This window comes from Macrotis lagotis, chromosome 1, assembly GCF_037893015.1.
Source record: "Macrotis lagotis isolate mMagLag1 chromosome 1, bilby.v1.9.chrom.fasta, whole genome shotgun sequence".
Taxonomy (NCBI): Eukaryota; Metazoa; Chordata; class Mammalia; order Peramelemorphia; family Peramelidae; genus Macrotis; species Macrotis lagotis.
In genome coordinates this window covers 623,116,787-623,137,960 of record NC_133658.1, presented here as the reverse complement: position 1 = coordinate 623,137,960, position 21,174 = coordinate 623,116,787, and positions in this window count along the sequence as shown.

Genomic DNA, 21,174 nt, shown 5'->3' with positions numbered 1-21,174 from the left:
AATAAATGAAGAGGTATAGAGTAAAATAAGAGTTCTGTACTAGTTTTGAATTATATTATAAAAGCCTTAAATGCCAGGCTAAGTAATTTGAAATATACTCAGTAAAATACTCAGGCACCTTACATAGAGAAAGTCAGATGAAACAAGGAATAAAGTAGATCATAAATTTTTTTAAAAAAGAACAAAAATAAAGAAGATAAAATGAAGAGTTTGACTATGTAAATTTTTATTTTGCAGGAATGAAATCAGTTAAGACAAAATTAGAAGAGTAAAGCTAGATTAGGAAACTCTTTGCATTCAAACATCCCTAATAAAATCTGATAACCAAAATAAGCAGATTATTGATAGAAATATAAGACAGTAAGTCATCCCTTAAATAGTTAAGTGGTCAAGGAATAGGAACAAAGTGTTTTCAAAAGATTTGCAAACTATAAATGATATATGCAAATATTTTAATCAGCAAAACTTTATTTTTGCTACTATATAAGAGGCACTGAGCAGGGAGCTACTCCAAGTTAACAACAGAAAGAAAAATATAAATTAAAACAATTTTTAGACTTTACTTCACTCCTTGCAAATTGGCAAAGATGACAAAAATAGGAACAAATAATGTTTGAAGGTCCTACAAATACAAGGGCACTGGACATAACTTGTGCAGAAATTTGTTTTGTTTAATTATACATTTGTATCAGAGATTCTGTTTTTTCTTTCTTTTTCATTGGGGGAGAGGAATAGGAGAGGCAGATTTTTTGCTAATAGAAAAAAAAGGAAAATTTACTTTAAAAAAATCATATGAAATCTACATGTTCTCAACTACTTCTAAATTCCTCTCACAAAACCTAACATCATTATTGGATATGTTTTGTTGATGTGGTTCAGTTGTTTCAGTTGTGTCTGATTTTTTCCTAACCCTATTTGTGTTCTTTTGGCATGATTTGTCATTTCCTTCTGCAGCTCATTTTACTGAAGGAAACTGAGGCAAACAAGGTTAAATGACTTGCCCATGGTCAAATAGCTACTAAGTTTCTAAGGTAAAATTTGAACTCAGGTCCTCCTAACTCCAGGCCCCAGACTCCATTCGTTATGCCACTCAGCTATCCATTAAATATATAGCAAGGAATCTAAAGGTGATTTTTTTTTAGTTTTTTCTTAGTATTTGAAAAGAAGCGGAAAAGAGAAGACTTTATAGTCTTGGCTTTACCTTCAGGCATCCACCTCTAGTTAGGTGGCACAGTGGATAGAGTCCTAGGTCTAGAATCAGGAAGACCTGAGGTCAAATACAACCTCTACTAACTGTGCGGCTCTGAGCAAATCATTTAAATCTGCCTCAGTTTTCTCTTCTGTAAAATTATAAAAGGAAATGACAAACCCCTCCAGTATCTTTGTCAAGAAAATTCCAAATAGGATCTCAAAGAGTTTGACGCAATTGAATAATAACAGTGTCCACAACTAGAAATGTTATATTTCTAAGGGTAAGTTTTGGTAATACTTCAAAGTGATGTAAAAACAAAAGCTATCAATGAAAAATTAGATTAGGAGGGGAAAAACTGGAGGACTGGGATAATTCTGTCTTGGCACTCACCTAAGGTCAATCAACAAAGAAAATAAGAAATGCCTTCCAGGCCCATTAAAGAGCTTAAGATGACAGAGTTTACTCCCAGCAATAAACAATAACTCAATGTTCCCAACACAGATAGGTATTCAAGCCCATCAGTAACAACAAACATTGGCAATTCTGGGTATGCTTCCCATAGATTCAGTGTGGTTCTGGTGGAATTACAGGATATTTTTGTAAATTCAAACACAAACTTTTCACCTGGTCAGAGACCAGGAATCTGGATAGTGCAGAATCCATTCCAGATTTTATCTGGGTCTCAATTCAACTTTCCCAGACTAGAATCTGATTTTCACTCAAGAGTTGTTGATATTCAATTTAAACAGACTCAACTCATTTAACTGTAAAACCTCTTTCCCCACAGGAATAGAAAAGTCAGGTTCCATCCAATAAAGTCAATATTAGGATAAGATAAACATCACATTTGACTAAAAAAGACCATTGTATTCAAGAAAACTGCCACTTCCTTACCTCAAGGAGGCTCAACACATTTTATTTTAATATAGTTGTATTTCTGGATTCACAAGAAACAAGAGAGCTAATTAAGAGGAACCTGGTTGCAGGAAAAGAAGACTCCCAGGAGCCCATGGTAATCAGGAGGGACCTTTGGAATAATATAGTGAAAAGCATCCAGAATTAGAAATGAAGACCTAGATTCTTAGAGTGTTTAATGTCCAAATATGGCCTCAGACACTTACTAGTTGTATGACCCTGGGAAAGTCCTGGGTATACCACAATTTCTTCATCTGTAAAATGAGAATAATAATAGTAGTAGAACCTACAAATATGTGGTGATTTAGAAGCTAGGTGGTGAAGTAGATAGAGTACTGAACCTAGAGTCAGAAGGATCTGAATTCAAATCCATTCTCAGACACTTATTAATTGTGTGACCCTGGGCAAGACACTTAACACCACTAGACTCAGTTTGCTCATCTGCTATTGCAGAAGAAAATGTCAAAACCACACCAGTATCTTTGCCAAGAGAATTCAAATAACACCATCAGGAGTCATATGTAACAAAGAACAACAAATATCACTGATAACTGGATATGTGGTGAAAATTGACTGTACCTCAGCTTCTATACTTCTGAAATGAACACAAAAATATGCCCTACCTAATTCACCAAATTCATTTTTCTAAAGCTCCTACTATTGACAAAGCACTGGGATAGATGTGTATTGGACTTAACCAGTCCAACCTCTGCCTTAAGGAGATTAGTGTAGTAGGGGAGATAAACTAGGAACAAATAGTTAAATTAAAAAGTAGTAAGGCTCCTACCTATGCTTTCTACTTATACTCCCCTATTCTGCATTTCAGCCAAATAGGTGACCTAGTTATTAAGAAAGCCTGTCTTGGAATCAGGAAGATCTGAGCTCAAATCCTATTCAGAAAAAAAGTTGTGTGACTTCCAGGCAAGTCACTTAACCTCTATTTGCCTCAGTCTCCTCATCTGTGAAATGAGTATTGTTGTTATTCAGTCATATCCAAATTTTTGTGACCCCATGGACCATGGTATACCTGGCCTTTCTATCCTCCATTATTTTCCAAAGTTTATCCAAATTCATGGGAAATGAGGTTAATCGCACCTGTCCTCATAGTGTTATTGTGAGGATCCAATGAGATAATATAGGTATAGTACTTTGCCAAAATAAAAGTCCTATAGAAATGCTGGCTAAATGTAAAATAAGGAGGAAATAATATTAGAATAAGGATAGGAAAGAATAATATTACCCAAGTTACTTAAGTAAAGGATGAAAAACCTAAAAAATTTATTTGTTTTTTATCAAAAAAGGACGTTAGTCCTAAGATGATCACTCTCATTAGATGTGTTTACCCTTCTCAGTTTGGGGGTTTTCCCCAAAATGTTTTGACAGACTAAGCTTCATGAATAAAAGGGTTGAAATGCATTGGACTATTTCTAAACCACAGGAGGAGAGATAATACTTTGCAGAAAGTGGTGATGTCACTCTACACTGATGAGACTAATTTAAGATTTTAGACAGTCGGCTCATGTGAGTTTAAAAATAAAAGCTTACTTTAAAATCTGAAAGTAAGTTTTACCAAGTCTTTTCCCTTTAAAAAAAAGCACCATATTTGGTTTATTATAGCAACAATCTAAAATGTGTTATTCTCTTCTCTAGTCCTATAAATCCTTGGAAGCCAAGTCTGAGTTACCCAGTGGTAGGATAAAAACAAATTAGTGCTTGACTTAAATATCTATTTTTGTTTCTTTTTATTTGCCTATTTAAATTTTATACTTTATTAAAAACTCAAATTTAAAAAATAAATGCTAACTAATACTATTAAGGTTGTTTTTATTAGGTGTTCATCAGAAACCATGTTCTATCTTCTGCCTAAGCTATTCTAATGCCTGGACTGAATTCCCTCCTCTCTCATATTGATCTCTTGAAATGGGCAGTTCTTACCAATTTTAACTGCCTTAACTTTGTAGTTGTTAAATTGCTCCACTACCTCCCAAGACATTTTTTATCAATATCCCCAGTGCATGGCAATGCGTGGCAGATAGTGTATGTAAATTCTTGTTGGTTGGTGGATTAATCAAATGAATGTCATAAATGCCTAGGACAGTTATAATAAAAAAATAATATGGTTGGAAAAGTAGAGATAATTTATTTCAGTCTGTATGAATCAAGAAAGAAGCACCTGAGATTTATCTGAAAGTCTGGTCAGGATTTCAAAAGGCACAAAAGAAGGGTTAGCATGGGGGAATGGTGTGAGTGAAGCCACAGAGAGAGGAAAGAATGATGGAAGCTTAGATAAAAGTAAGGATTCCAACTTGGCTGAAACACAGGGTTCACAAAAGGAACAAGGGTTAGATAAGGCCTGAAAGGTAGCCAGACATGGATAATCTTTGGGTCTTTATTACTTAATCTACAGGGATTCTGTGTAAACAAACGATATGTTGGTCCAAGGTTACTCCTAAGACCCTCTGTAGACAAAGATAATGTTGGATAGAAAGCTGCATTAACTCTTTCAGGTCACTGTTTCATTCATTCAATATTTATGGTGAGCATCACTATGTCTAAGGCACTGAATTAGGCAATATATAAATTTGAAAGATGAATAGAATTAAGTCCTGCCTTCAAGAAGCTTGTATTTTTTTAATCTTTTAATAAAGGCTGCTTCAGTAAATGAAATAATTCCCTTTGAATTGTGATTGATTAGTGAAAACACAAGATTGGAGAAGCAACATTATAGGGGCCAGTTCTAAATAAACAATGATATAAATGGATGATCTGTTCTTGATACCACAGGGTTTTGCAATATTATAGCAGGATGCACTGTTATGAAATATTAATCATTATTATTCAATGAAATTGTTACAAGAAAAATTGTTTGAAAATCCAAGGTGGGGGGGGGGGCTAGGTGGCACAGTAGAGTACCGGCCCTGGACTCAGAAGTACCTGGGTTCAAATCTGACCTTAGACACTTAATAATTGCCTAGCTGTGTGGCCTTGGGCAAGCCACTTAACCCCATTTGCCTTGCACACAAACTAAAAAAGAATCCAAGGTATGTCCATTATTTTTCTCAAAAAAACTTAGACATTGAGAAACTCTGGCTCTAGACTTAAAAGCAGGCACAGGTCGCTGAAAACTTCTTTATGAATACAATGTGATATTACCTTTATGTGTCAGGCAGGGCTTTTTTCAGGTGGGGGGAAGTGTTGTGTTTTTTTTAAAGAAGACTTTGAATTAGTCCAAAACAATATAACTATAATTAACAAAATGTTTAGTTTGAATTGAATAGTTCAATTTAAAAAGTATTTTTAAATTGCCTACTATAGGCCAAGTACTACACAAATAAGGAAACTTTTCCTACCCTCAATGAGTTTACATTGCTTCCAAGAAGCTCTTACAACATACCTAAATTTACAATTTACATATATTTACAAATTTACAAATAGATATAAATATCATGCATATTCATTCAAAATAATTTTGGAAAATATGGGAGAGAATATGTACAATGGTGGGAGGAGATTAGGAGAGCCCTCCTAGAGGTGGATCCTGCTGAGTCTGAAGGGAAGTCAAGGATTCTAAGAGGTAGGACTTAGGGATAAATGGATAACAAGGGAACTGAGAAAAGGCCGGGAGAGGCACAGCCTGTGCAAAAATAGAGGGGTGGAAAAAAGGTAAGAGAAAAAATTTTTGTTCCCAGAGAAGACCTAAAAAGTGAATATATCAGAAACCTAGAATTTGTGAAAGGAGAAAATAAGACTGGAAAGACAGGTTGGCATCAGCAGTGAAAAGTTTTAAAAGCCAAACAAAGAAGTTTATAATTTTTTTTGAAGTATTAGAGATCCCCTGAAGGTACTCAAACAGGAGTGTAACAAAGTCAACCTTATATCTTAGAAATATTCATTTAGAAGGAAGATGTGAGAAAGATGGAGTGAAGAAGGGAGAAACTGAAAGCAGAGGAAGTAGTTTGAACTCATTTTTATTGTTCAGTCATTTTTTTCAGTCCTATCTGACTCTTCATTATCCCACTTGAGTTTTTTTCTTGGCAAAGATACTTTAATGGTTTGCTATTTCTTTCTCCAGCTCATTTTACAGATGAGAAACTGAGGCAAAACAGGGCTAAGTGATTTGCTCAAGGTCTCACAGCTAGCAAGTACTTGAGGCCAGATATAAACTCAGAAAGATGAGTCTTCCTGACTCCAGGCCCAGTACTCTACCCATTTAGCTGCCTATTTTGAACTTAATTTAAACCCAGCCTCAGATCTTTACGAGCTAAGTGACCTTGGGCAAATCACTTAATTTCTGTTTTCCTCAGTTTCCTCATCTGTTAAATGGGAATAATCTTGGCACCTATCTCAAAGGGTTGTTATGAAGATTACATGAGATGATAATAATTATAAAGTGCTTAGCATAGTAAGTACTATGAGAATCTTAGCTATCATTATTATGATGATGATTAACTACAATAGTTATATTGTACTAAGGTAGAAGTTATGAGAGTCTGGAGAGGAAATGGATATACTTGCATATTCAGCCGCAGACAGCATTCTTAGTGTAAAGATTTTACAATTCAAGAATTGGCAAAGCTACAAATTTAGTGTTGATTTATGGTTTTGTTGATTGTCTGTGCTTAAGAAAGTGATGAAGTACATGTTAATGATGAAGATTAAATTTAAAAGCACATCAGGTGGCCAGTGGACATTTACCAGCACAGGGCTCATCCTGAGCCTTGATCTCATTACCCACAAGTAGTTTACCTCCATGACTGAAAACTCTGAAAATCCTTTCTATCACCAACACCTTCCCATACTACCACATAGGATTACAGATCTTAGATTATAGACCTCAGAAATCATCTAGTTATTTTCAAATAAGAAAACTGAGGCTCCAAGAGACAGGTGACCTGCCCAAGATCACCTACCATCTCTCCCTGTGAGTTCTGCCTTCTAAATCTTCTCTTTGTCCTCATCACAGTCTCCTAAGAGTACATTCCCAGCTTTCCCAACCTATCAATTCTTGCTCAAACTTAATTTTCCTCCCTTTGAAATCTTACTGAGCTAGTGCAATAGCCTTCTATTGCTGCTCCTCCCTTTCCAAACCTCAACCATGGGATTACAACAAGCATCTGCTTCTTCTTCTATTACTCAAAAGCTTCTGAAACACTTCTGGAGGAAGTCAGACCACCCTGCTGCCTGGGTCAACAACAAAGTCTGCTATCTAATCTGAACTAGACTCTTCCTGCTACTCAGCAATCATTTCACTCTTCCCTAATTGACTCCCTAAGAGACTTCCTATAGAAGTTAATCAAAACCTCTTCTCTTTGCCACTGACATCAGCCTCTCCCTTGTTCCTCTCAACAGAGGCCATGTCTCATGTTTAAAGACAAAATTAAGACCACCTACAAGATCATACTTTTCTCCCCTATCCTATGTCTCAAAAAAAGCAAAACAATATAAAATACCTAAAAAACACCCCCCCATGCTTTCTTTTCAGGCTAAGTAGAAAGATGGCCCTCTTTTTCCAAGGGAATCCTTCTACTTGGGTTCCCTACCATCCCTCCAGGAATCTGTCTTTTGATCATTATTGTTCAGTCGTGTCTAACTCTTCATGGCCCCATTTGGGGTTTTCTTGGCAAAAATATTGATATGGTTGCCATTTCCTTCACCATTTTATAGATGAAGAACTGAGGCAAATAGGATTAAGTGACTTGCCCAGTGTCACACAGCTACTAATATAAGAGGCCGGATTTTGTATTCAGATTTGTATTCAAGAAGATGAATCTTCCTGACTTCAGGCTTGGTACTCTATCTACTGGTCATCTGATGCCCTTGTCTCCCTAAGCTTCTCTAAGCTTCAGGCATCTTTATCAGTTCATTCTTTCTCTGTTACCTACAAACATGCTTTCACTTGACCCTGCTAGTCGGTCAAGCTATTGTCCTATATTGCTTTTCCCCTTCACAGTAAAACTCCTGGGGGTGGGGGGAAGGCTTATCCTCCCCTCTTTTTAACCCTTTGCAATCAAACTTTTAAGCCCACTCTTCAATTGAAATTGCTGTCTCTAAGATTACCAAAGAGCTCTTTTTCATTGGCTCCTCTCAGTCCAAGCTTTTTTGACCTCTCAGTGATATATGACACTAATAACCAACCACTCCTCCTATATATATTCTTCTCCCTCTGCATTTGTTACACACATCTCTCTTAATTATCTTCCTATTTCTCTGACCTATCCTTTTCCTTGCTAGATTATCATTTATACCCATTCACCTAAAGCTTTTTCCTTGGGTTCTCTTCTTTTTTCTTTCTAAATCAAGGGTTTGTAATTTTCAGACTTGTGGATCGATTTCAGGGGATCCATGAAAAAAAAATTCACCTTTATTTTTATTAACCTCTAACTGAAATTTCATATATCCTTCCATTATTACTTATTTTAAAAGGTCTGAGATGAGTAGGGGTTCATAGACTTCACCAAAGATCCATGACACAAAAAAGATTAAGGACCCCAGCTCTAAACTCTCTCTTGTTGGTTTCTTCCCATGGGTTCCATTGTAATCTTGATGCAAATAACTCTCTAATCTGTATTTCCAACCTTCAGGCCTTTCCAGAGTTTCCATATCATCAACTAACTGCCAGTGGCCTCTCAAATCTAATATATGCAAAACAGGGTTCATTCCCTCTTCTGAACTTCCTTATTTCTGTTGAGGGAATCTCCACCCATCCAGTCACCCAGGTTTGCAATTCTATTAGATTTATCCTCTATTTTTAAGTCTTCCTCAGCTCCACCCTTCTCAACCTAAATCAAGTACTGTAGATTCTAGATCATTTTTATTATGATCTCTTATGGGACCCAGAGGGTTGCCCAGATTCTAGTGATTCCCTCATTAAATGTTAAATAAAAACAAAGAGAATGACTGAGTGATTTTCAGTTTCTATTGAGCTTTCTATTGAGAGATGCCTATCTCCCCAGAATCCAAACAGATGGACAAACACATTAGGTGAAAAACAAATATTTGCTTAGGAAGTAGTCTTCCCTCCAAAGTTCCCTGATTTGCAAAGTTATATCTCAAAAGGTTTAAAGCAAGCAGATTTCTTAGCACATACATTCATTTCAGAATTCCAAGGCTTAGGACCAATAGGGGAAAATTTTAGATGGAAAGGCATTTCTTTCCATACATAAAAAACAGACTGAGATGAACTATGCAAATCATTCATCTGCTAGCAGTCTCACTTATTCTACTAGGTAAATGATGATAAACTGCCACTTCTTCCAGCAGGATATTTTGACCTTGCTCATGAACTTTTGGCAATCCATCCTAGAAAGATACTATAGAAGTCAGCATATATACAATTTAAATAAAGTTATCTGACTCCACTCATAGAATCACTGAATTCCAGAATTGGAAGGGACCTGTGGTGAACATATGGTAGGAAATGAATAAATAGTTGTTGATTAATTGATTAATTAAGACAGAAATGAGCACAGTTCAGTGAAAAAAATAGACAAGGAGAAAGAAGGCATAAGAAAATAAAAAGCAGGCATGGGGATGCTAAACTAATTTTATGTTCCAAGGGGCAGAGACTAAATCATATACATCTTACCAAAAGCTTAAGGAGCAATTTTTGCCCCTGGGATGTGATGGTGCCCTAACCTGAAAGAGAGCCCAAAGATGGGAGAATATCTATAGTCAGACATGGAGGAGGTTGCTATAGTGCTAGAAGGAAAAGAAGCATGGCCAAGAAAAAGCCATTTCCCTGTGGCTGTGAGGACAGAGAAGGAAGCACAGATGTTTTGGTATCCCTCTTCATCAAAGATGTGAAACACTCATAAACTCATGCAGCAACAGATTAAAAATGCAATTGAGAGGGGGAGCTAGGTGGCACAATGGATAGAGCACCAGTCCTGGAGTCAGGATAACCTGAGTTCAAATCCAACCTCAGACACTTAATGATTGCCTAGCTGTGTGAACTTGGGCAAGTCACTTAACCTCATTGCCTTAAATAATTTTTTATAAATGCAATTGAGAAATATTTAACAAGATAAATAAAAATACCTCAAAACACAGATAACATTCCATTTTAAAACTAAGCCTCAGGGATCCTTATATACAGATTAGCAGCTCCTAATTTCTGAGTTTGACACCACTGCTCTCTATTACCTGCCCTAGGACAAAGCACTGATGTCCCAGACTCTCCTGTCTCAGCTGCTTTGTTCTCCACACCTGAAACAAAGCTTTGCACATAGTAATTGATAAATGAATATTTACTGAAAGAATGGTCAAGTAATGAAACTTTGATTTTCTAAAAACTTGAGACTTAAACAAGGTACAGTTAGAATGAGATTAGGCCTTCCTAGGAAACAAAAGTATTTGAGAGACATTCTTCCTCACAGGATAAGGAGTGAACAGCAAGGTCACCCTGGAGCTCAAATTCACTGGTCACTTCTTAAATTCTCACCTGCCCATACAGAATCTTGACTGAATCAGTGGCAATCAGGTAAGCTGCCCATTTGTCCAGGGTTTTTGACTCCCCATGTGGTAGGGCCAGCTGCCAGGTCTCATGCTCACAGAGGCCTAGACCCAGGCAAGAGCCTCTGGAGTCATTTGTGAAGAAATAATTTAATGTGAGATTGAGACCAGGAAGGGAAAATTAACTCAGCGTTCCTTCCTCTTGGACTCCTGGGATCTGTCAAAGGCAGAACTTTAAGTGAAAACACAGATAAAATAAAGAACTTGCATCTGAGAGAGAGTCTTTTCTTCTCTATTCTTTGCTTTCAATGAGGTAAAGCTGTGTGGGCTTTTTTATTTTTTATTATTCCCCTCAAGAAGTTCACAATATGATTGGCAAAGTATCAGGCATAACAAGATAAAACAGTAATGTAAATGCCGCTGAAACAGTAGATCTTTTGTGATGACCTTGGCTATGAAGGCTTGCAGTCAAGAGAAAAGATGGAATTTGGGCTTTCATGCTGAGCCCTCACACGTAAAATTTACAATATCCTTCCTATCGGAAATGTTTAAATAGCTTTCCCTACAGGTATTTACAATCTGCCTCAACACTTGGCTGACTCCTGGCAATTTTCTGCTCTCATTCTCATTAAATACTTAAAGAGAAACCCCAGGGAAGCATTTTGACTACCACATTGAATTACAACGAGGGATAAATCACTAAAGAAATATTTTAGTGTCCAAAATGCAATAAAAGGAATCATTATTCCTGACAAATACATTAATGAAGAGAGGAGACTGACAACGACTCAGAAAATTCAAAGAGCTCTCTAGAGGTCAATTGAGTCTACCCCCCCTGGGCAAGACTGTATTTGAAGCCAACAGAGATATGAGAGACACTTGGGCCTTAAAATTCTGAGATTCCACTATATCTCTTGCTAATAGTGCTTTATTTTTCTCACAACTACCTTCATCAAATCTTTCCTAAAATGCAACCTAAATCTCTTCTGGTACAATTTAACCTCCTTCCCATTTGGTCTGAAATCTGCAAATATATGAAAAAAATCAAGCTGCTTAGAGCTATCTCATCACATGTTTTGAGGAAAGGAATAGGAATGGCTTGGGAAGTAATGGGGTACCCTGACCACCCTTTGAGCAGCTTCAGAAATCCTGGATCAAGCATCTGAGAGCCAATCTTCCTCAAGAGTTCTCTCAAGCTGTGAATTGGTCTATGTTCAGGCAAAAGAAGATCCCATTGAACTATCCCACTTCAAATTCTCATTCCAAGAATCTGCTAAAGTTAATCTAGTTCCTGAGGTTTTAAGCCAAAGGCTTAGCACAGTGCCTGTCAAAGAAAAGATACTTAGCAAGTGGTTGTTGCCTGATTTGGAGGCATTCATATTTTCATTAGTTGGCCACATGATCAAAAAGCCATAAAGTAGAGGAAATAGTAGACAAAGAAAAATGTTATACCAATATTATTTTATGTAAAAATTGATTTAATTCAGCATTGAACTATTTAACTAAAAAATTTGTTATCTTTGGCTTTAATTAGTTACTAATTTAGCTAAGCTTGTTAGCATGAAATCTAATGGTAGTGAAAATGGTCAAATAATTGTTTAGTCCTTACTAGCCTACTAGTTTCTGTAAGGCTAGCTAATTAGATATTTGTTTAATAGCTAAGATTATTAGGTGGGCCATACCTCAGGATCCGATGGATGGCATTAGGATAACTGAGGGGGAAGGCTGGGGAAGAGGTGGTATGGTGTTTGTTTTATGAACTGGACAACTATCAAAAACATGAACATTTCCATACAAAAAAAATCTGTTGTTCAGTACTAGTCTTCCTGACCCCATTGGGGGTTTTCTTGGCAAAGATACTGGAGGGGCTTGCCATTTCCTTCTCCAGTTCATTTAACTGATGAGGAATCTGAAGCAAACCAACTACAGTTCTCCATATCTTCTGGCAAATGGTACTCATCAACTCTCTCAGGTGACCAGCTCTCCATTTCCAGAAATCCTGGCTGTCTTCCTGTTTTGCTTCCATTTCCAAAGTCTTTCTTGTGCTATGCTGACTGGAGACCCAGGCCTCTGCACATAAGCATTCTCTAGGTGTTCTCAAGAACACCTTCTCAATGCTTCCCAAATTGATCTCTGTCCACAATTCCACCTTGGCTCAGAGTGGCTTTTCACAGTCACCCAGCACCTAATTGTTCCTGCCTTCTACTTGAAGCAGTACTTCCCCAAAGTCCAGAGTCAGAAAAGTATCCTAATCTCTATCCCCTGTCTCTCAATCCACCAAAATTCTCCCTGGGGCAGCATTGTATATTTATGTAGATTTTCCAGAGCTGATTCCTGAAATATCTAAGAAAGGAGGAGAAAACACTCACAACTCCCAGTCCCCTACCCCCTAAATTCTCATGCAGTGAAGTAAGATCTATACTTACCCATCACTTCATAGGACACTTGCTTATTTCTCCTTGCAGTGCTCATGACAGATGGTTGGTTCTTTTCCTCCATTATTGAAGAAGACCAAAATGACATTTCTATGTTTGAGATAAATTACATGTCTGACTGTATAAGCTCAGAATGCTCTACGGTCAAGCACAAATAGTCCATGTGAACACCTGGGCTACTTACTCTAAACTTTCTTAAGTCACGATTCTTTTGAGCTACTTCAATTCTCCTTCCTCACTGGTGAGGTCACACCACACTGGGTGGTCCTGTGCAGCATAATCAATTCTAAAGTTCTTCAATGAGACCTTCAGGGTGTCCCAGTATTGCTTCTTCTGACCCCCTTGTGAGCTCTTGCCCTGGTGTGAATTCTCCATAGAATAGTCTTTTTAGCAAGTGTATATCTGCCATTCTAACAATGTATGTAGCCCATCATAGTTGCACTCTCTATGGTAACATTTGAACACTAGACAGTTTAGCTCAAAAAAGGACCTCAGTATCTGGTATCTTCTCCTGCCAGGCAATCTTCAAGAATCTTCCTAGGACAAATTAAATGGAAGCGATTCAGTTTCAGACATGGCACTGGTAGACTGTATAGGTTTCAGAGGCATGAAGCACTTAGGTCAGCACAACCTCTGCAGACCTTCAGTTTGGTAGTCTCATCTTCTCTCCTACACTTTCTTTTGGACCCTTCAAAATACTGAGCTAGCTCTGGCAATGTGGGAAAGGACACTGCCAAGGTAAGTGAACTTGTCCACAATCCTCAAAGCTTCTCCATTTGTTGTAATCAATGATTCTACATATGGGTGGTATGGTGCTGGTTGATGGAGCATCTGTGTTTTCTTGGTGTTGTTAGACCAAAATTATCACAAGCAGAAGATAATATATTCATACTTGGTTGCATCTCAACTTCAGAGGCTTCATTGAGTGCATAGTCATCTACAGACAGATCATGCACCAACACTCCTTCCACTTTGGTCCTGGCTTGTAGCCTTTTCAAGTTGAAGAATTTGCTATCAGTGCGATAGATGACCTTGAGGCCATGTTCATCCTTAGTGAAGGCATTTTATAATAAGGCTGAAAACATGAGAGCAAGGACACACCCTTGCTTCACTCCATTGGTGACTGGGAATAAAACATCATCCACTATCCAAAACCTGGGCAAGCACACTATCTTGAAACTAATGTACAATACTAATAAACTAATAAACTTATCTAAGCAACCAAATTTTGACATAATTTTCTATAAACTTTCAAGACTTATGGTATCAAAGACCATGGTCAGATCTACAAATGTTGTATACAGACCTCTGTTCTGTTCCTGGTATTTTTTCTGACAGATATCATGACAGATAGATACCTTTTAATAAAGATAGTTGTGGGTCAAGTATCAACACATGTCAGAAGATGAAGAAAAAATTTTAAATCTATAAGAACTTGGCAAGGCCCTTGATACTATATGAATTCTGGGGGTGAAGTGGAACAGAAGTTTAAAAAAACTGACCCTGGAGTCAGGAGAATCTGAGTTCAAATCCACTCTCAGACACTTGATGAATACTAGCTGTATGACCTTGGGGAAGTTACTTAACTCCATTACCTTGTCAAAAAACATGAATAGATATTGCATTAATTCACAGAGGACACAAAGGAGAACTGTGAAAACTACATTGAAAAATATGGTTTAAGAGTGAGAAGTGAAACAGGTCAACGGCTTATGGATTATTCAGAAACCTCAACTCATATTAACTTGCACATACTTTCCTCAATAAGAAAGTTAGAGTGACAGATGTGGCAAGCTAGAACTATCACATACAAACACACACACACCCCCAAAGAAAGAAAGAAATTAATTATATTTTAACAGACAGGAAATTGCCTGGTTACCAAACATGGGAACTATTTCAGAATCAACTACCTATGTTCAATCAGATATTCAACTGGCAAAGATCAAAATCAATACCTAGTTAGAAGAAAGGATAAAGATAAGACATTTAAATGTGATACAGTGACTCTAACAACCACTTTCCCAAAGCTACCAGAACCACAAAATGTAAAATAGACAAAAGTAAAAACATAAATTCTAACTATCACTGCTTTGAAAAGTATAACCAATGCAAAATAGTCACCACAATGAAGAGGGGAAAAGGAGTCCAGAAACTCCTTCAGTCAGCAACATTTGGTCTCTTTTCCAAGCATAGCCAAGGTCAGCACCAGTTTTACCACAAACTCATTTTTTAAACAAGATTTCGGGGTATGATAAAGAGTTACAACCAGTATTGTCTTCCAAAAGAGTGAAAACTATTTGAGAGTACATTGAACCTAAAAAAGATCTGTGAGACCCAGATAAGCAAGATCATCCTAGGAGCATTGGAGACTGGAAGGAGCATGAATAAACATGAAAAGTAACAGTGACAAATAAATTCACCCTTTTGAACTGTCCTTCAGTACTCAATGTACTATGTGAGGAAGTGGTAAGATTATATCAAGAGCGGCTGGACCTAAGGGAACCTGCAGATTTAAAAAAATGTATGTGTTGTCAAAACATTACAAAGTTAGGAAGATATTAAAGGATTAGGAAAAAATGTTACTACTTAGAAGAAATCAGCAATTACCAACCCATATCCCCTGCATGTAATGGCCACTTGGCAAACGTTTGTTGAATAAATGATGCCTCAGCAAACTTTCCAGCCCTATGAGTTTAGTGTGTTTGATTTGTCTGAAATGAATTGGAACTGGCTAAGCAAACACAAGTTTTTATTATTGTTCAGTCATTTTCAGACACCAATTCTTTGTGAATCCATTTCTTGTTTTCTTGACAAAGATATAGGAGTGGTTTGCCATTTTCTTCTGTGACTTATTTTTCTACAGAAGAGGAAACTGAGGCAAACAAGGTTAAGTGACTTGACCAAGGACACACAGCTAATAGGTATCAAGTTTCTGAGACCATATTTGAATTCAGTTCCTCCTGACTCCAAGTCTGGGATCCTATCTACTGTGCTCTCCCAAATCATTAAGGTCAGGCAGCCAAATATTTTCAAAGGATCAAGGAAGAACACAAGAGCAGTATTTAACAAATGGTAAACTTTTTTTTTTGGTACTCCTCTATTATCTTTTCGGACCCTCCTGATCTTCTTTCCTCTCTCCTCTCCTGTTACCATCTATCAAGCACTAGATGACCTCAAAAGTTGATCTGAGGTGAGCAGTCCCAAATGTTCTAGATATTCCTCACCCCATCCTGCCCCACCCCAAACCACCAAAACATATATAACCCATATTTAAAACTTTTGTTTTATTCCCTCACAGATTTTCTCTGTTTGCAAGAAGGTTCCTGTATAGCTAGCTACCTTCTGAGATAACTACTCTACAATTTACTTGAGGTTAAATAAATCTCTGATACTTTATTTTCTAACCAGTAAATTAGCAAAAGTCTTCATTTCACTTCTAAAGTGTTCCTATTTCAACAACCTTGAGGCCAATAGAAGGCTCCTATGTTATAGAGTTAAATCAAGGTAAAATTTAGCAACAACAAAATAAACATTTTGCAGCTCTCTCCCAAGACCTTGAAAGGGAACCTTAAATGGGGCTTCTTCCTACTCCAAAGAGGAAAGTGGATGCTCATTGCTTCCAAAACAAATATATTATAAAATATATAGATATTTTTAAACCTCCCTTTCAGCATACTAAGCTTATTGCTAATTGTAAATTACTATTAGCAAACCTGTTTTCCTTTTTTTAAGACAAAATAAAGCAAAACACTGAACTAAGTCTTCCTAGTCCTGTGAAGGATTGCTAATTGTTTCACTCTACTAATTCACCAACCATTTAACAAAAAACTCACTAATGCCCTCAACCCTAAAACTCTACCTTCAATGTTCTCTACCACAGATACACAAAATTCAGCATTCAAAGAAAACTTGGAAATCATAGGACAATGAAAAAGAATGATTATTAAATAAATAATTATTGAGGATCCAGTGGGGTTTTTTTCCCTTCCTATCTCCTCATTCTCTACTGGGTCAAGTCAGCATCCAAAAGTCATTGATGATAATGAAACTGGATTAACTCTCTCCTCAAATTTGTTCAAACCCCACTCAAGCAGAGAAACCCATTGTATTTTACTGTTTGGGAGGGGGAATGTTGGGAATGTTTACCTAGGTAATGGTAAATTGGCCAGGGCTGAGGGTGCTCTGAGAAGAGAGCTATGAGTCAGGTCCATCAGCCCCTCATTAGAATAAATCCACCTCTCATTACAATATTTATTCTTCTCAGTAATTGTTAACTAATCAGAGTCAATTATCACTCTCAGAAACATTTCATTCTTCCAAGGACTTATAAGCTTCAGTAGGTTCTGTGAGGGGTCTTTGTCATTTGAGAGTGCTATTGAATCCTTTTATTAATTTTCTAGTATCATAATTAATAAAATTATTAATTACCCAGAAATTATGTTTCAAACTTTTTATGCCACAACAATAAGATTTAAAGTTGGAAGATGCCTTAGATATCATATGTATAATTACAGTTCCAAAGGATTTATGAAACATGTGTCCTAACTCCAAAGAGAGTAAGTAGTCAGTGTTGACTGAGGGATGTATGTATAATTATATGTGTAAATTTTTAATGTATGTATTATATATATATACATATTCATATATAGTATGTATTCATATATATTTATCATTGTGAAGGGGTTTGCAAAATTCATTGAAACTATGAGCTACAGTACCTGCAGGGTTATTATCCAATAATAATAGAGGTAAAAGTAGAGAATGTCACAAAAGGTGAGTCACTAAAGAAGGAAATGCAAATCACTTCACTATCTTTGACAAGAAAATCTCATAAACAATATTAAAATGATAAAATATATGAAACTGAAAGTAAAAAATGGTAAGGAGATGAGAAGACCTAAATTCAATTCCAACCTCAGACATATACTAATTGCCTAGGATAACCTAACTTACCTGCCTCAAATTTCTGAGCAATCATAAAATGACACTTACCTTCCAAGACTGTTGTGAAGCTTGAGTGTGATAATATTTATAACACTCAATCCAGTGATTGGCATATAATATGCATTTAATCGAAACTTCTTTCCTCTATTGTTCTCTATCCTTTTTACTGTCAAACTACTCATTGTCAGTAAAATAAATTCTGCTAAAGTGATACTGACAAAAAAAAAGCACTTTTTTGACCTTGTGATTTTCCAAGGACAGGGATCTCCTAGTGAAGAACCTCTACCCCTGGAGGTACAACATCTGCTCTAAAACTTGTAGTCTTAGATGACTAAGGGCTGAGTTTATATCACAGCACTGGAACTCAGGGCTCTCTCATTCTGAACAGTTACTATCCACTAAGCCATTTGCTATACCAGAAAATAAAGATGCTTTTTAACTAGAGTCTTCAGCCTTAACCCAAAGTAATCATTATAACAGCTAAAATTTTAAACATCCTGGGGTGGGGGGTAAGGGACCTTATTTTGAGATAGGAAAGGTTTTTAAAATATTAATAATATTTATTTAGTATTTCCTATTGCTAGACACTATACAACTATTATCTCATTTGATCTTTACAACAACCTGAGAGGTAGCTGCTCTTATCACTTTTTATAGTTGAAGAAACTGAGACAAAAAGACTTGCTCAGGGTCACACAACTAGTAAGTATCTTAAGTTATTTGAACTCGTCATTCTAACTTCAAGCCTAGAGCTCTATCCATTTCACCATTTAACTACCTATTCACTATTAGGGATTTATCTGTTTTGACTCTTCAGAGAGCCAGTCCTAAAGATTAGTCTCTCAATCTAGAACACCTTCTCAGGTAAGTCCTGGTCTGCACCTTTCTTGGTGCAGAGCATGTTGTTATTAGAATGACAGAACCAAAAATCTAAGACCTAAATCCTTCTCTTCTGTAAGATCTACCAACCTTTATGAGATAACAGAGGAGGAAAGGAAAAAAGGTAAGTAATTAACCTTAAGCAATTAGGAAAGCAGAGTCTACTTCTTATCCTAAGATGTTAGATGTAGCTTTGGAAGTCATCTGGTTCAATACACTAGTTTTCAGATAAGAAAATGGAAGGTCAAGAAGTGATTTACCCAAAGTCACATAGCTAGTATGTGGTGAAGGAAGGGCTGGAACTCAAGGCCTCTGCCTCCAAATCTAATGCTTTCTACTCTGCCAGATAAGGGAGTTTAAGTTTATATAGTAGAGGGCATTTACAAGTTCAACCTCTTCAATTTAGAGATGAGGAAACTGAGGCTTAGAGAAGGGGGGAATGATTTATCCATTTCCAAATTATCTTATTCTCCATCCCACACAAGCCTAGTATTTCTGAACCTTCTCAGATATATTTTCAACTGACAAAAAGAACTTCAATCCAGGAGATATTCTCTGCACCTGAGATAGTTATTCTTTCTTTCATAGTTCCTTCTTCTTCCTTCCTTCCTTCCTTCCTTCCTTCCTTCCTTCCTTCCTCTCTCTCCCTCCCTCTCTTCCTTCCTCCTTTTCTTCCTTCCTTCATTTCTTTGTTTCCTTTCTTTCCCCCTTCCTTCCTTCCTTCCTTCTTTACTTTATTTCTCTCTTCATTCAGTTCTTAGGAGCTGAGAATATGGTTCAAAATGTTGAAGACTGGACATAGCATCTTTAGAATCTTATTGTTGGAAAGGGGCATTTAGAGCTCCTCAGTTTCCTCATCTGTAAAATGAGCTGGAGAAAGAAATGGCAAACCACTCCAGTATCTTTGCTAAAGCCTCAAATTGGATCATCAAGCTTTGAACAGGACTGAAAGGACTGAACAACAAATTATTGAAATTTACCTCAGAATTTATATAATACAACCAGACTTTGTACACATACACACACACACACACACACACACACACACACACACACACACACACACACACATACACCCCATACCCCTTATTCTCAATTGTTCAGCTGACTACAAGTTTCCCCCTAGTGTCACAGGGCTTAAGAAAAGGGTAATTCTTGACCATAAGAATTCCCCAGAAACTTAGTCTGAATGAAGAATACATTTAGAAGGAACTAATTAAAATATATTTGTAGAGACATTTTGTATAGTTCCTTTCCCCACCAGGGCCACATGAATACAAAAGGATAAAACATTTTCACATAAATTCTTAAAGACAACAGGAAAGGAAAGTCAAAATCAGTTTAAATTATGCTACTCGTAAAGACTAAATGATTTCCCCAGTCACATGGGTAATAATAATAACAATAACAACAACAATAATAATAATAGCATTTATATAGAGCTTCAAGTTTTGCAAAGCACATTACAAATCTTATTTGATTCTTATAACAACCCTGTGGAATAGCTGATGCTATTATATTATCATTTTACAGATGAAAAAACTGACTTGCCTAGCATCAAAAAATTAATAAGTATTAGAGGCAGGAGTCAAATCCTAGGTCTTAAGATCAATTATTCTTTCCCATATTCTATGATGCACAGGTGGAATTCAAAATCAAACTACTGGGAAGTTCAGCATTTGATATTACACTTTAAAACAATTTCTTGAACATAACCTAAAAATGGACAATTTTTCCACTATAATCATTGAACAGAAAAAAAAGGATTGTAGATAAAATTTCAGATGCCTAATCATACTGCTTGCTTTTCTTTTTAAATATATTCTGTTTAACATCATTTTGTCCCACTTGTCTGTGCTTCTGTAAACTAGATATTTTATATGTAAGCTCACAAACTTAGGGTAAGTGAAGGTGTTGGAGCAATGTTCCTGCCACAAGTCATCAGAGATAATATCTTCAGAAGGGGAGGAGGTACAGACAGATAACCAAGATACTTAGAAGACTCCTGAATTCCTTGTTGCTATGAAGCCTGAGGCTATTAAAAAGGGGGAGGGAGCAAATTGTAGCCACACACTTCCAAAGTGGCTTCCAAGTGGGATCTTCCTGCTCTGGAAGCCTTGGTGTGTAGCACTTTGTTAATACAGGTTTCTCTCTCCCAGACCAAAAAACCACCACAAGTAAATGCTCCTTGTGAAAAGATGATCAGCCTCTATTGTTTTGATGTTTCATAATTTGAAGTGTTTGGAGGAAGCATTGGTCTCTTTTAAGGCTCCAATTCATTAAAACGTCTTGGCTCCTTTCCTCGACTTACAGAATAATTTGCCATTAATAAAATGTCCCCTCTTCAAACTGTGT